Below are 16,659 nucleotides of genomic sequence, written 5' to 3' on the forward strand. Positions count from 1 at the left end.
CTATCAATTGCTCGGCAGTAATTTATTCACCTACCGTAATATTTGCTGTCTTGAGAGAAGCCAAGTGAAACCTATGGCCTCAGGTCTCTTTTCCATTATATTGAATCTCTTTTACATCTTACTAGTTTCCGATCTACTATTTTGCAATATTTTACTTTGTGATCTATAAACCAAAAATACCAAAAATATTTACTTTAGCATTTATCTATCTCCATAAAATCTCACTTTTGCAAGTGATCGTGCAGGGATTGACAACCCCTTTATTGCGTTAGGTGCAAGTTGTTGATTGTTTGTGCATGTATTTGGTGACTTGTGCGCTGTCTCCTACTGGATTGATACCTTGGTTCTCAAAACTGAGGGAAATACTTACACTACTTTGCTGCATCACCCTTTCCTCTTCAAGGGAAAACCAACGCAAGCTCAAGAGGTAGCATGCGCCCCCATGGTGGTAGGGCACGCCCCCTACCTTGTGTGCCCCTCGTTGCCCCCTTACCTAGTTCTTCCACCTATATATTTGCAAGTATTCCCAAACCACCAGAAGCATCCAAGAAAACACTTTTCCACTGCCACAACCTTCTGTTCCCGTGAGATCCCATCTAGGGACCTTTTCCGGCACCCTGCCGGAGGGGGATTTTAGGGCATCTACATCAACTCTATTGCCCTTCAGATGAAGCGTGAGTAGTCCACCACAGACCTACAGGTCCATATCTAGTATCTAGATGGCTTCTTCTCTCTCTTTGATTCTCAATACCATGTTCTCCTCGATGTTCTTGGAGATCTATCCGATGTAATCTTCTTTTGTAGTGTGTTTGTCGAGATCCGATGAATTGTGGATTTATGACCAGATTATCTATGAATATTATTTGAATCTCCTCTGAATTCTTATATGCATGATTTGGTATCTTTGTATTTCTCGTCGAGTTATCAGGTTGGTTTGGCGAACTAGATTGGTTTTTCTTGCAATGGGAGAGGTGCTTAGCTTTGGGTTCAATCTTGCAGTGTCCTCACACCCAGTGAAAAAGTAGGGGTAGCGAGGCATGTATAGCATTGTTGCCATTGGGGATAAAAAGATGGGGTTCACATCATTTTTCTTGAGTTTATTCCTCTACATCATGTCATCTTACTTAATGTGTTACTCTGTTCTTTATGAACTTAATACTCTAGATGCACGCAGGAGTCGGTCGATGAGTGGAGTAATAGTAGAAGATGCAGGCAGGAGTTGGTCTACTTGATACATACATGATGCCTATATTGCATAATCATTGCCTTTAATATCGTCATAACTTTGCGCTTTTCTATCAGTTGCTCGACAGTAAAAAAATTCACCCTCGTATTATTTGCCTTCAAGAGAGAAGCCTCTAGTGAAACCTATGGCCTCCTGGTCTATTTTCCATCATATTAGTTTCCATTCTTCTATTTTCCATCATATTAGTTTCCGATCTACTATTTTTCAATCTTTTATTTTCAGGTCTATAAATAAAAAACCCAAAAATATTTTACCTTTTGTTTATCTATCTCTATCAGATATCACTTTTGCAAGTGATCGTGAAGGGATTGACAACCCCTTTATCGCGCTGGGTGCAAGTGTTTGATTGTTTGTGCAAGTATTAGTGATTTGCGCGTTCTTCTCCTACTGGGTTGATACCTTGGTTCTCAAACTGAGGGAAATACTTATCTCTACTTTGCAGCATCACCCTTTCCTCTTCAAGGAAAAAACCAACGAAAGCTCAAGAAGTAGCAGAGCCCCGCATGTGCGTCAGCAACCTTGCATGCTACATCGAGTTCCTACGGGAGGAGGCGGAGCGCCTATCGAGCATGCAAAGAGTCTTACTGCCATGGCTGCAACACACCCCACCATAGAGGCGTGGAATGGGGAGATCTACAAGGAGTCACACCGCTTCGAGTGGGGTCGTCTGGAGCGACAGAGGGCATTCGAAGTGGGCATCGCTAAAGGTGCAGAAGCGACAGACACCGGATTCTAGTTCTCCAGCTCATCGGTAGTCTCCTCCTCCTCCTCTGCCTCTTACTAAGTGTGATCGGTAGAGGAGAGGCTGATCAAAGTAATACAAAGCACCTGTGTAGTAGTAGTATTTAGGGCTATTTTGTTCAGTTCATTTGACTATAGATATGGTTCAATTGTACTACATACTTAAAATTAGCTAGTATATATAGTCTAACTAGCTATTCAGTACGTGGTTGGCTACAATTGGGGAAAAGTTTGTTCGGTTCAACTATCATTGTTGACCTGTTTGTATAAAGAACGACTACATAATTAATCTATGAATGAAATCTATGCTTACTGAATTTCAATTGCAAAATTAGACAGTGCTAGTGATTTTTAGCTGCAATTTTTGACAAATGGTAGTGTTACAAGGTTGACAAACAACAATGTTACTAGATCAACGAATGCCAATGTTTCCAGTTTGACAAATGGCAATATACTCAATATGACAGATGCAAATCTTACCAAATTGTATGTACGTGCTTCCACACGAGTCACCATAAACAATCGTTTGTGATGAAGGGATGTACAAATTATGTGTGCTAGGTTTTCTCTTGGCTTAGTGGCGAAGGAACCGTAGCTCTCGGTTTGCATACGGTGTTCAGTCTGAACTATTTGCGATGAAGAGATGCAAAAATCATGCACGACAAATTTTCCCTTGTCTTACTAGCGAAGGACCATAGCTATCGCTTTGCATACAGATGTTCTATCTAAAACATTTGCAATGAAGAGATGCACAAATCCTGCCCGGCAAATTTTCCCTTGGCTTACTAGCGAAGGACCATAGCTCTTGCTTTGCATATGGGTGTTCTATCTAAAACGTTTGTGATGAAGAGATGCATAAATCATGCGCGACAAATTTTCCCTTAGCTTACTAGGGAAAGCTGTCGGTTTGTATACGGGTGTTCTATCTAAAACGTTTGCGAAGAGTGTTTTAACTTTAAAAAACATTGATGTTTTTTTCGAAAAAACATTTGATAAGTTTGTACATTCAGAGAGAGAAAACACAAGTTTGTTCAAACCATAGGTTTCATTCAGTCACACTGTGACTTTAAATTCATACGATCCAGATACAATATTAAACCAAAAAAACTAATTGCGGTGGCAGCAGAGGCGGTGTGCTGCGCTAGCATTGTCATCTCCGGCACGCCGTTATCCGAGTCTTCAAGCCAGCCCAGAATGTTCTTGACATGGAAATCAAAGACCGTGTCGCCGCACGAACGATGGTGGGGCGCGGGAGGAGGTGTCTCATGGCGCTGTGAGGTAGTGGTTGACAGCAGCGTCCCATAACACTAAGGGGGCGCGCACGAGCACAGGCGCAATGGCTGCAGGAAAATGGATGACGACCAGCGCCGCGGTGGGTGCAGGGGCGCACACGGGCATAGGCGGGGGCGCTGGTTGTAACGCCCCTAGTGTCATGCTACAGTGACCTCACACTAATGGTGCCATGTCATCAAGTTTAATTAAGCCATATTGTCACTTGATAAAAATCCAAATTCAAATTTAAAATAAAGTCAAATTATTAGTTCTTCAAACATAAGAACAAAAATGTTCATAATATTGCAAATAATCTCTAAAAAAATTCATGCATAAAACAACATTATTTGGATAATTAAAATGCCCTTAACCAAATTAAAATTGGACCAGCGACATTTAATTGGTTCATTTATATTTAAATAAATACTTAAACTACTTAGAATAAATTGAAACCTTTTGTGCTAGTACAAAACATGTCCTAGTATTTATGTGCCAATTTTCATATTAAACCAAAATTGTTTAATAGCTCTAAGTGATACCAACAGAGGAGAAAGAATAAAACAGAAAAGAAACAGAAAAAAGGAAAAATAGAAAAGGAGGCACTATGCACTTACCAGGCCTAGCACACATAGTGCTAGGCCCAGCCCAGCCGCACCCCCCTGTCATCTTCCTCCTCTATTCATAGAGGGGAGGTGGATGTTGGGCGGCCGCCCGTGGCCGCGGATGTCCACGTCTCAGCTATCTGCCAACCCCAGCGCCCTACTTTTGGTCACCGTCGCCCCCTCTATGCCCCTACAAACCCTAGAAACCCCCATAGAACCCCCTTCTTGCCTCTCTCCATCGCTTTCGTCCTGGGCAGAGTGCTACCATGGTCGCCCATCCCCAGATCACGCGGCTACCAGCCATTGTTAACCATCCGCTCGTCCCCCAAGGACCGTCGTCCTCATCTTCATCGTCTGACCCAATGAATCAGAGCCGGGGAGCGCCATCACCGTCACCTCGTCGTCTTCCCCAACCCCGGCTACTGCACATCATCATCGATTCGCCACATTCTGGCAGCCCTCGGCTTCCCCGAGTGCCTCATCTGCCTTCCTGTGAGACCCGCTGCCTCCCCTGCCTTGTCTCGTGCTTGACCCCGAGCTCTAGCGTGCGCCCTGCCATAGTCGTGCTCTAGCTGAAGCTTTACTGCCGCCGTCGTGCTCTCTCGTGATGCTATTGCCAGCCTCTCCTCAATCTACTGTTTTTGTTGCACTCGTGGAGCCCCTAGGACGTCGTCCGAATATTCTAGTTGTCGGAGTAATGCTCGCCGGCTCGACTCTATCGAGCGCAACCAGCCACCGCCGCTCGGACCTCGTCGTGGACGTCATTTCCGGTGGCTCTTACTCAGGTAGCCACCACTAATCAACGCCGATCCTCGTCCGTGTCACGTGAGCACCAACCACCTCTCAAATGGTCATCGGAGACGAGCTCACAATCGATGACAGCACGCTCGGCCTCGCCATCATTGACGCCGGTGATGTGGCATCATTAACACTAATTCACCCAGCTAACCCCATTGATAGCCAGGCCCCACGCCCTTAATTAACCACCATTTTTAATTCACTGTTAGATTAAGCCCTCTGTCACTGACAGGTGGGGCCCTATCACTGTTCAAGTGGATAGGGTCGGCCTAGTCACCCTGCTGAGTTAGGAGGGGGCCACCAGTCAATCTCTACTGACTGGTAAGTTGACTCAGTCAATGGGCCCACTAGTCAGCCTCTGTGCTGAACATCTGGGTACCATACTGGGTACCCGTAGCATTTTAGGTTAAATGTTTTTGGAACTAAAATAAATATGAAAATTCTAGAAAATGTTTAAATATTTGAAAAACATATAAAATAATCTATAACTTGGTTGAAAATAATTTATATATGAAAATGATCAGAAAAATAAGATGAATCTGAATATGCCAGCCACATACGTGTCATATGCCCCCAACACTACAAACATGGAACCTTCCCCTCCAGTTTGTTTGTCCAATAAATGCCTAGAGCCGGGAAAACATTCCCAGATGTTTTCTTGCTGCGTCTGTAACGTGTAGCACTGCGTTAGATCACACTTAGCACTACCTATTTCCATGTCATGCATCATGATGCATTTGTTTGCTTATATTTATTTTTTCTTCCCCTCTTCTCTCTGGTAGACCCCAAGACCGACGCTGCTCCCAGAGAGGACTACACCTCTGAGGTCCAGCCACTTGCAGCAGAGCTTCCAGGCAAGCAAATTCCCCTTGATCATTCCTATATCGCTCATTCTTTCTCTCTCGGGCTTGCATTAGATTTTGCTACTATTGTTAGATAGCTCCTATTCTGATGCATAGACAGATTTTCTAACCTACTGTTGTTACCTTACCTGTTATCCTATATGCTTAGTATATGTTGGTTAGTGATCCATCGGTGATCCCTCACCTTGTCCATGTTGCCCCCACTTTATCACCGATGACTCAGTCAACATGATCGACGTCTAGAGCCCGACACCTCACCCCCCCCCCCTTAGTTGTATGGCTGTATAGAACTCCTATTGAGTGCCGAGGGTGATACCTCGTAATGCACTCCTGATGATATCTATGTAGTGTAGCTAATTGGAAGTGCATTACGGAGGATGATTCCTCCTTCATCACTCCCGATAACGACTCTGTCATGCAACACCTCAAGTGTGAACCCTTCGAGGGTGATTCCTCCAAGGTCACCCTTGACGGTTACATCGAGTGGGAATCCATCGAGGGTGATTCCTCGGATTACCCCCTTGATGTTATGGACACATGGTCACATTGACTTTACCTCAGAACCTTGTTGAATTTAGGTCGGCCCCAATGGTACCCGCAAGAAATGTGAAGCCGGGTTGACCCTGAGGGTACCCGCAAAAGGTACTATTACTGTGGGACCAAAGGGATAGCCAGAACCACCCCGGTAGAGCTGGACTTGAGTTCCCGACACTCTCTTGTGAGTCGGGTTGACCTGGAGGGTACCCGTGAGATAATTACGCGGCACGGCCGGGCATTCTTAGCCCTTGCTGTAAGTCCGCGAGACAGGGAGACCATAGATCTTGGATCATTGATCGTCTCTGCGCGCTCCCACGACACTAACGAGTTTGGATATGTGATATGTGTAGGTCTCCAGCCTTTTCACACTAACCACCATGCAGGAATAAGTTTGGGCACTCACCATCGTACGATTCTCCGGAAGCTCTTAGGACGACAACGATTGAGTGGTGCGTGCTCGGTTGGACGGGAACCACCTGCGCTTGTATTAGGGGGTGGGTCTACTCTAGGCCACGTATGCAACATGCAGGAGTGCAAAGGGCGATGGGCCCAATACCCCTGAGCGGTCAGGATGTAGACCGACATGTTGGCCTCTCTATTGAACCTAGGTAGGACTACGGTGTGTCGATCATCCGAGGCCGGGCATGATCCAGAAAAGTGTCCGACCAAACTTAATCAAGCGTGTTGGGTAAGTTGGTGCATCCCTGCAGGGAAGTATATATATTCGAATAGCCATGTCCAAAGTAACAGACATTCGGATTTGTATCCTGGTCTATTGTAACTAGATCTAGAAACTGGAGACACTAAATGGATATGATGGCTCTGGGATCGCTTTCTTGCAAGGAGTTGAGGAAGGTTCTCTGGGCGTTGCGACTACATACTTATTACTTATAATATGCTAATCTACACTCTTCTAATGCTGGAAGACACTGTAAGATGCAAATCTTCATTAGGCTAGGCCTTCCCTTCTGGCATTTATACAGTCTAGTCCAAAAATATAGCCCCATTCCTTTGATATTGATGCATACTTAGCTTAGATATGAATTAAGTGTTATGAGTACTTTGGATGAGCACTCACGCTTGCTTTGCTACCTCTTTTCCCCTCTAACCGATTGTTGTGATTAGGTGAAGAATCCCAAGAGCTAGCTGATCCCGCTGACGACTACTACCACCCTGACGTAGGCTACTACTATCTGGAGACCACCGATGACTAGGAGTAGTTAGGAGGCTCCCAGGAAGGACGCCTACGCCTTTTTGATCTAGATGTCGTTGTTTTGCTCGGCCTTCTTAAGGTAGACTTGTTTACTTATGTCTGTACTCAGATATTGTTCCTTCCACTAACTCTTGTGTATTCGAGCCCTCGAGGCCCCTAACTTGTAATAGAAAGCTTGTATGATTTTATTTATGTATAGATTTGTGTTCTGATATATTCACGTGAGTCTCTAAGCTTGCTCATGCACATTTGTGTGTATGATTAGAGCATGACTAAGTAGGGGCATCACAAGTTGCTATCAGAGCCGACTGCCTGTAGGAAGCCCCTTTCTAACTCCTTGGCCGAAGTTGAGTCTAGACTTTGAAAAACTATTTTACTAACATTGTTGTCTGGCTTAAGGACCCACATCACAAATGGGTGGTATTAGGATCTTTTATTCCTCATCTTTACTCTAGGATTCTGATCTCTCTTCTTTTTGGGTTAAATTTTTTGCTAACTCTAACCTTAGGTTCTCGTTACTACTTCCTCTCGGAGAGCCCTTCATTAGAGATGGCCGCTTGATTCAGCTGCAGATTCTGAAGATACTCTTCAGTGTTTTCCCGACCCTTTTGCACACCGCCTTTGCAATTCCCTACCATTGATATATCCATATGGATAAGGACATACACTTGTCGTTCATACAATCATTTTCAATTGCTCTTGTTATTACAAGATACATCGAAATATTCTCTGATTTTTGAGAATCCTTTGTGCCACTACCTTGCAATTATTTGCCGCATGAATACCCCTACTGATAATTCCTCGCACTTACTGAGTATCCGTTCATCCCTAGTTGTTCATATGTTTCATAAGATACTTTGAAATACTATCCGATCTTCCGAGAATCCTTTGCAACCTATTGCCCTTGAAATTATTGCCTGCTTGCATTTTGGTTACTCTCCATATGTCTAGAAATATTCATTTGTATCCTTTGTCATCGTCATTGTGAGCCTTTGATTCGATATGTTTGTGAATGGTCGCAATCATTAGTTGAAACTAGAATCTGTCCCTTCGGCTCAGATGTCACTCCGGACATGAGTTGGTTCTCGGTAAATCAAACCTTGATTGGTTGTCGATCAAAGTATATTCAACTTACTCGTATTTGATCAGAGCATCTGATTCTGATACACTGATCTAGAAATCATAACTTCTTTGTGTTTAAGCATCGAATAATTTAGATGTTTCAATAATCGGATGCCTTTGCATTCTTTCTTTCTCTGGTTGAGTGTCAATACTCACATCAGTTCTGTTGTGGACTGCCAGACCCATTGCTAGGTTATTATCTGATAGTTCTGCATATTCAAAATCCTTGTGAGTTCTTCCCCGTGTTATATATGCCTTCGGCACTGTGGTATCATTTAATTCTTGCTATCTGTATTCTGCTTTGAGATGTTATCGATTGCTTCTATAAGTGTGTGATATAGATTCGTAAAATGTCCCCATGGGTTTTGTCTATTCCTTTTCCATCTGTGTGAACCCGAAAGTTTTCATGGGTCATACTCCTCTAGTAAATCATAAGTCAGATTTTCACATTCAAATCATTTTTACAGGGCAGTGAATGAAAGGTTATGCATTGGAGAGGTGGGAGTCGACCTTGAACTTTGTCTTAATGCCCATGGACACAATGTAGATCTTATCATGGAAGCTTCTCTTAAAATTAGTTATCCATTTGGTATAAGTTCATCTTATATCTGGGATTTGGTCTTTCGCAATCTTGGTTCCAACCATATTGTTCTTTGTTGATCCCATTTCTCGGTCAAGTTAAAGTACTTGTCTTCTGCAGATCAATACACCTGTCCAACCTCTATTTTGCTATACCTTCAAGTATTACCGCCTGGTATCTCGAGGATATCATGCCATTGCACTACATCTTATTGTTTTTAATGAAGTAATACCTTTCCCTATCATACTCACCCCACTGGTTCTGGGTTGTTGTCAACCGATAACACCGAATAGTGAATCAAATTCGCACTACAATTCAATACCCCTAGTAATTTGTTGTACGTAAAAGCAACTCCTATTTCGAGCTTTCTACATCATGTTGGTTGTTTTGAAAGGCAATCCTGATCCTTAGCTTGCAATCCTATCTGTGGTGCCGACAACCTTTCACTTCACCATCCTTTTACTTGATGTCATTGTTGATCGACTACATCTTCATGAAACCTCTCGACAAAATGTGTTGTGATCATCATCAACATTCTGAGGTCTTCTAGGATATGAATCGACTTCATGATGAGAAATACCATCCTTCCCCCTTGATGATTTCTGTTATCATCAACAACATTATTGCCTCCCCTCCAACACAAACTTGTTCATGTTTTGTGTTGTACCTTGAGTTCCTTGCCATCCAACTTATGTTACGTTCTACCTTTGGGTATTACCATCTTTATGTCAAGAATGTTGTGAGAATTTCACCACCACTTAAGAATTCTTGATACAAGTGATACTTCTCGCCATCTCCATTCATTTCTTGGTCCTCGTGTTGTTTCTGACCGGAATATCGACAAATGAACTATGATGCATGAATTCAAAAACTTCTAGCTAGCAACCCAATTGCTTTGAAGTTAATGGTAGATTGTTGGTTTTTGAATCATCATACTAAGATTGATCGTGCTACTTAGTCCATAATTCCAGGTGCATTTCTGATCAATGTTTAATTGTGGATGTTCTCCTCGAACTTACTTAATTATATACTTCGGTATGCCCAATGCTATTACCTTATTCACATAATTGTGGAAATCCATCTTTTTGGGAATCTCTATTAGTTGTCGCTAATGCCCATTAGCCACACTCCACATCTCCTCCATGGTTAACGATGAACTCTTGTTTTGGAGCTTACTTCCATACCTCAGTTCCTGAAAATCTTGCAACGTCATCTCGTCAATTTGTGTTGCCCCCTTTTCTTCTCAGGGATCCTGAGTCTAAGCTATCCTAACACCAATCAGATATGAATATTGGGCATAAATGATGGTTGGAACATTTTCCAAAAATCATAACATTGGTCTCTATGTACCGCCGTAAAGTGATGTCATGGCAAGAACGCCTTGCCGGAGGACCTATTGTTATAGTATCTTGTTCAGCAAGATTAGCCATTCTTCCATGAGGAAATTGTATGACTTATTTTATAAGTTGTTCCCAATGGATCCTTTGTGTATCCAAAGTATGATCTTTACCTAATGAGCATGTCAATGCTATCCTGAAGCATGTCAATGATACTACAATCATCCATAGGAACATTGGAAGCGCCATGCTACATGTTTCTTGATCAATTATCCAAAAACCATGGTATGGGTAACGTCATGAATTTCCTCGCCCCTTTGCCGAAGTGGTTATTGATACGTCTCCAGCGTATCTACTTTTCCTAACACTTTTGCTATTGTTTTGGACTCTAATTTGCATGATTTGGATGAAACTAACCTAAACTAACACTGTTTTCGGCAGAACTACCATGGTGTTGTTTTTGTGCAGAATTAAAAGTTCTCCGAATGGAACACAACTTTTTTTAGAATTTTTATGGAATAAAAGAAAAATATTGGAGCCAGGAACCACCGGAGTGGGGGCATGGGTGAGCACAACCCACCAGGGCACGCCCCCTCTAGGCGCGCCCAGGTGGGTTGTGCCCACCTGGTGGCCCGGCTGACCCTATCTCCGACGCTATAAAATCCTATTTTCGGATAAAAAATCAGGGAGAAAGAAATATCACGTTTCACGAGATGGAGCCGCCGCCGCCTCCTGTTCTTCATCAGGAGGCCAGATCTGGAGCCCGTTTGGGGCTCTGAAGAGGGGGATCTTCAATCTTCCTCATCACCAACCATTCTCCATCGCCAATTCCATGATGCCCCCTGTCGGGAGTGAGTAATTTCTTCGTAGGCTCGCTGGTCGGTGAGAAGTTGGATGAAATTCATCATTTAATCGAGTTAGTTTTGTTAGGTCTTGATCCCTAGTATCCATTATGTTCTGAGATTGATGTTGTTATGACTATGCCATGCTTAATGCTTGTCACTTTGGGCCTGGGTGCCATGATTTCATATCTGAACCGTTTATGTTATCACCATTATGTCTATGTTCTAGATCCAATATTCACTGGTACAACGAGGTGCTATAGAAACGGTTTTTAACCCATTTTCACGATGGCATTCGGAACCGTCGCCAAGTGAGTTACTGTGATAGGGGGGTCCTTCCCACATGACCCAGAAACCGTCAGGGATAGGGAGCCTCAATGCATATACAGTACTCCCTACTCGTTTGTGCTCGCATTGCCATCGCAGTAGGTACTCTATGGTGCTAGGTTTACGATGTGCGACCCATCACAAATAGTTCATGATTGTAGAAGTAGACAATCACACACATTTACTTTTCCTCGACTATGTTTGATTTGATGTAAGAGGGCACATAGTTGTCGCTATAAAACTGTATGCGAAGCTTGAATACATCCCACACGATTAGTCCGTCATACCCGCATCAGATGATCGACCTATCGCACATGTCCTTCTATGACCAAGCATTTGCGATGTGCACAACTTCACAAACAGTCCATAATTTGGAAGCATGTCTGATAAGGTGACTATCGCAAACATTTAATAAGAAAGAACTGTGTGCGATGTTGTTGTTAATCACACACATTTTTTCTTTGTTGATCGTGTGTGCGGTGGAGATTGATCGCACATGTAGTGGATCCTAGAAACATGTCTGATCTCCACGTCTATCATAAGCATTTCGCTTTCGCAAACCGTGTGTAGTGTAATCCCTAATTTAAAAATCACATGTTTTGAATTTGAAAGTAGGCAATCACTTATGTCATATCCAAACATGTTTATAACAAATATATGTTCAACTACGAATGCATAATTCGATGCACAAGTACATGTAATGAAGAACTACAGAAACACCAAGTAAAGAATGATGAACCACAGTTGTACCAAAGACTGTAATGAGAGAGGCGAAAGACATTTGGTTGCTGGAGAAGGTGAAGCGGAATACCCATATTGTGCCTTCCTCCATGCGTAATGCGTGCACGACTCTAGGCTAACCCCTTGTGATGGTTGCCCGTCCATCCTTCACTATCTTCATTACGACTTCTCGATGCTCATTGTAGTCTGGATCAAATACTTTAACCTTCATAGCATGTCCACCAATCATGTACTTTTTGAGGTAATCTGGAGTGAACTGCTTCGGGAACGACCGCGAACGAAAAAGATTCAAACATTGTTTCCTAGCAACTCATTATGGGCAGTAAAAAGAAAAGGCTGTAGAGTTTGTAGTTACCATCCTACAACTCACTATTGTGTTGGATAGAGCATAAGCAAATAATTTGCTTGCCACCATTCGTATCTTTTTGCTAATAATCCTAATCAGTTTCCTCACTTGATGCTTGTTCATGAATATCTCATTGCCCCATTCGCAAAAAGGGTCGATGCATAGATCCTTGCCAAGGGCATATGTACCTACAAGCAACAAGTCAATAATAGAAGCTAACAAGTGTCCACGCCTGGATCTATATGCACTACATTATGGAATGACATGGGGAGTACAAGCCGAGGGATGAAACTAACCTCGACAGAAAATTGTGGCCACTCCCATTGTTGTCCTGCGTAAGTAGTGGAAAGGCATGATATGTACAACATCCTTATTAATATAGCAAAGGTAAACAACATCATCTCCAAGTGATAGCTTGAATGTGTTGGTTTCAGCATGCTGTTAAAGCAGATATAAAATGGATGGCAATGTTACCGACAACCTTAACAGCCATCAAACATTGCAATTTAAACCGGTATTGTTGAAAATGAATAGAACGTAGGTAATGCTAAAACATCACACTGGATAAATGTGTAAAATTGAAATAAAGGGCATGTGTTAACTACACCAGGCATAACTGGAACCAAATATAGCCGTTCAAACTACTATTGATGCAATCGAGCGGCACAGTTCCGACTTGCACATAATGAACATCACATTGTGAATGACTAAAATAAACGAGGCATAAATGATCAGTATAACAACCAAATATAGCCATTGAAAACTGGACAGGGTCTCACTGCAACCAACCTAACAAGCAAATACAGATAAACAGGGCATATGCTTGAAGACTGGACAAATGCTCACTGCAACCAACCTAACAAGCAAATACAGATAAACAAGGCATCTGCTTGAAAACTGGACAAATGCTCACTGCAACCAACCTAACAACCAAATACAGATAAACAAGGCATCGTCTTGATAACTAGACAAATGCTCGCTGCAACCAACCTAAGAACCAAATACATATAAACAACGCATCTGCTCAATAACTGGAAAAATGTTCACTGTAAACCAACCTAACAACCAAATACAGATAAACAAGGCATCTACTCACTATAAACAACGAAATATAGCCATTCATGAAACTGAAGTGGACAATTCATACTTAAACATCACATAGCCCTATTGAACAATACATTTTTGCATAACTGAAATTATTAAACACGACACAGTTAAAGCATCGCACGAAAAATGCAACAACAACAAAGGGTACGGGTTGGCAAGCTAGAAAAGGTAAGATTTGTTGATAGGATGTTGCCTCCACACATGGTACCAGTTGGAAGAGCACAGACCCATGGTGCTCTTTCATGTCACACATGGCTTGTTTCACCTTGGAAGAACCTTTGTTGGTGCCCTCCTCGTGGTCGTGGTCATGGTCGATGAGATCTGACTTGGCAATTGAGGATCCCAAGCCGCCGCCATAGAACGTGTCGTTCAGAAATGACAAAATGGGTTCGATGGCGTACAAGGATCACAAATCCTTAACCTCTTGGCAGAGGAGATCAGCGGCAGGGTCGTCGAAGTGATCGACGACAGTTGAACCAGTGGGGTTGGGGGTGGACCACTTAGCCTATGACATGGCCCACGTGAAGCCGTCGCTGTCGACGAGCTTGATGTCGTAGCCACCTTTCTCGAGATACATTGATATGCTAGCCCGCTGACATGAAACCTTCGGCTTGGCAACGTAGTCTGTCTTCCCAGGCTTCTGCAGCGACGTGTTGCTCCAAGATTGACAGGTCGAGGCGAATGGCGGCCACCTCGCCAACATCCGCTGGAGTGGCTATGATAAACCCTCTCTTGGCCGAACGCGCGTCGGTCTCCCCGGGATACATGGATGAGCTTAGGTTATGAAATTCTGGACCAGGGGATGTGGATCTGGCGGGGAGGGACACCATAGGCCTCATCTAAAAACTCTGGGGAGTGGGGCGGCGGTATGGGAATCGCTGGGTAACCTGAACTTTATTATCTAAGCTAGGAGGAACGGGCAGACCGGTAGGGGTTAGCGATGGCACCGGCAACAACCGTAAGCTAGGGTTCAAGGGGAGGGGCCGAGTGGGTGGACTGTGGAGGGGGGGGGGTGTTTGAGGATACACCACGGCTACTGAAAATTTTAGTAATGGTGGGAGCATATAGTGGTGGACGAGGGAGGGCGACGGTTCAAATGCCTCAGCTAATACAATTTTACTATAAGGTCAGTGCTAGAGGAGTGTGGGCGGCGGTTGAAGTACGAGGCTACTAAAATTTGGGTAAAGGAATTGATGCGGGGCGGGAGTTCCCAAGATCGCGCATGGTCCAATAAGAATATGTGTGTATGATAATAAGGGAAAGTGGTGGAACCAACGATTTTTGCAATGCTCAAGGCGGGTAGTTTGTTTTTATATTTCTAGCTAGCTAGTCTATCAGACATGGTTCATCCTAATTCCTAAATAAACTACCCGCCTTTAGCTTGCGCAGGTGGTGATTTTACAGTGCAATTGCATCTCACACGGTTAAGCTAGTACCTCCACCCTTTTCACGTGCTTTCTCAGTCGTGGGGATTTAACAACGCACTTGCATCACACACGGTTGAGCCAGTACCTCCACCTTTGCTCACGCTTGGGCAGCCGTGGTGATTCACAGCGCACTGGTAGCGGGAAAACGATGGGAGAAGAGGCGGGAAACTAATGAGAGGAGTGGCAGGAAACGGTAGCCTATTTGGATATATAACAACATTATAATATAGAAATCTTAGTAGAGAAGGAAGCATGAGCTAGCACGATGCATGCACATAGTGCTTACCCATGTACTACATGTGCTGTCAAAATGTCTAAGGATTGTTGTTTGATCTGGGAGCATCCAACAGTGCAGACGTATGATCCGTGGGGTTTGGGTTCTGGCCAATCAGAGCGTGGGGGTCATCGGCCATGCTTTAGTAGGCACACGGCTTTCATGAGTGAACCGTGTGCTATTTGAAAATATTTCCTCAGAAGAATCCCGGTTTTTAAATCCCCATAAATCCAAAACTCACCAAAAATCATGAAACTTGGCATGGTGTCACGACATGGCACATATATGTCGAGGAATTTTTTTCGTCCATTTTGGCACAAGTTTTATTACAAGCCTCTTACAAACCAGAGCTTCTCTCAAAGAAGCCTCATGGTTCTGATAGGGAAACATGTCCCCCTTGTGGGAGGAACGATAATAACTGCCTCTTTTCGCTTGTATTTTCTTCTACGGACAACATGGAATGACAGGACATCCGTGCTGAAATTTAAACTTATTCAGGGTTCGTTTGGCCTTTTTATACACTAATTGAGTTTCCTAGGCATTTAATGTCCACAATTCAAATATGAACTTCAAATACCTGCTCTAGTTCACCAAAATGGCTAGAAAAATTATAAATGGGTCCTTGGGTGCATGTTTAGGTCCCATGACAGGAATGGGAACGAATTACAACCGTACCGGCGTCCTAGCTCGTTCTCAAACATTTGGAATCTCGGTTTCTGAATCCCCGTAAATCCTAAACTTACCAAAAAGTCATGAAAGTTGGCATGGTGTCACGTCATGGCACATATATGTCATGCTAAAAACATTGTCCAATTTGGGCTAAGCTTTGTTACAAACCTCTTACAAAGTGGAGCTTCTCTCAAAGAAGCCTCATGGTTCCGATGGGGAAACATGTTCCCCTTGTGGGCGAAACGTAATCACTGCCTCTTTTCACTTCAAATTTTCTTCTACGGGCAACATGGAATGACAGAATATCCATGCTGAAATTTAAACTTATTCAAGGTTCGTTTCACCTTTTTATACACTAATTGAGTTCCCTAGGCATTTAATGTCCATAATTCAAATCTGAACTTCAAATACATGCTAAAGTTCACCAAGATGGCTAGAAAAATTATACATGTGTCCTTGGGTGCATGTTTAGGTCCCATGCAAGGAATGGGAACGAATTACAACCATACCGGCGCCCTGGCTCATCCTCAAACATTTAGAATCTCGGTTTTTAAATCCCCGTAAATCCTAAACTCACCAGAAATTCATGAAAGTTGGCATGGTGTCACGTCATGG

Source organism: Triticum dicoccoides, chromosome 7B (assembly GCF_002162155.2).
Source record: "Triticum dicoccoides isolate Atlit2015 ecotype Zavitan chromosome 7B, WEW_v2.0, whole genome shotgun sequence".
In the NCBI taxonomy this organism is placed as follows: domain Eukaryota; kingdom Viridiplantae; phylum Streptophyta; class Magnoliopsida; order Poales; family Poaceae; genus Triticum; species Triticum dicoccoides.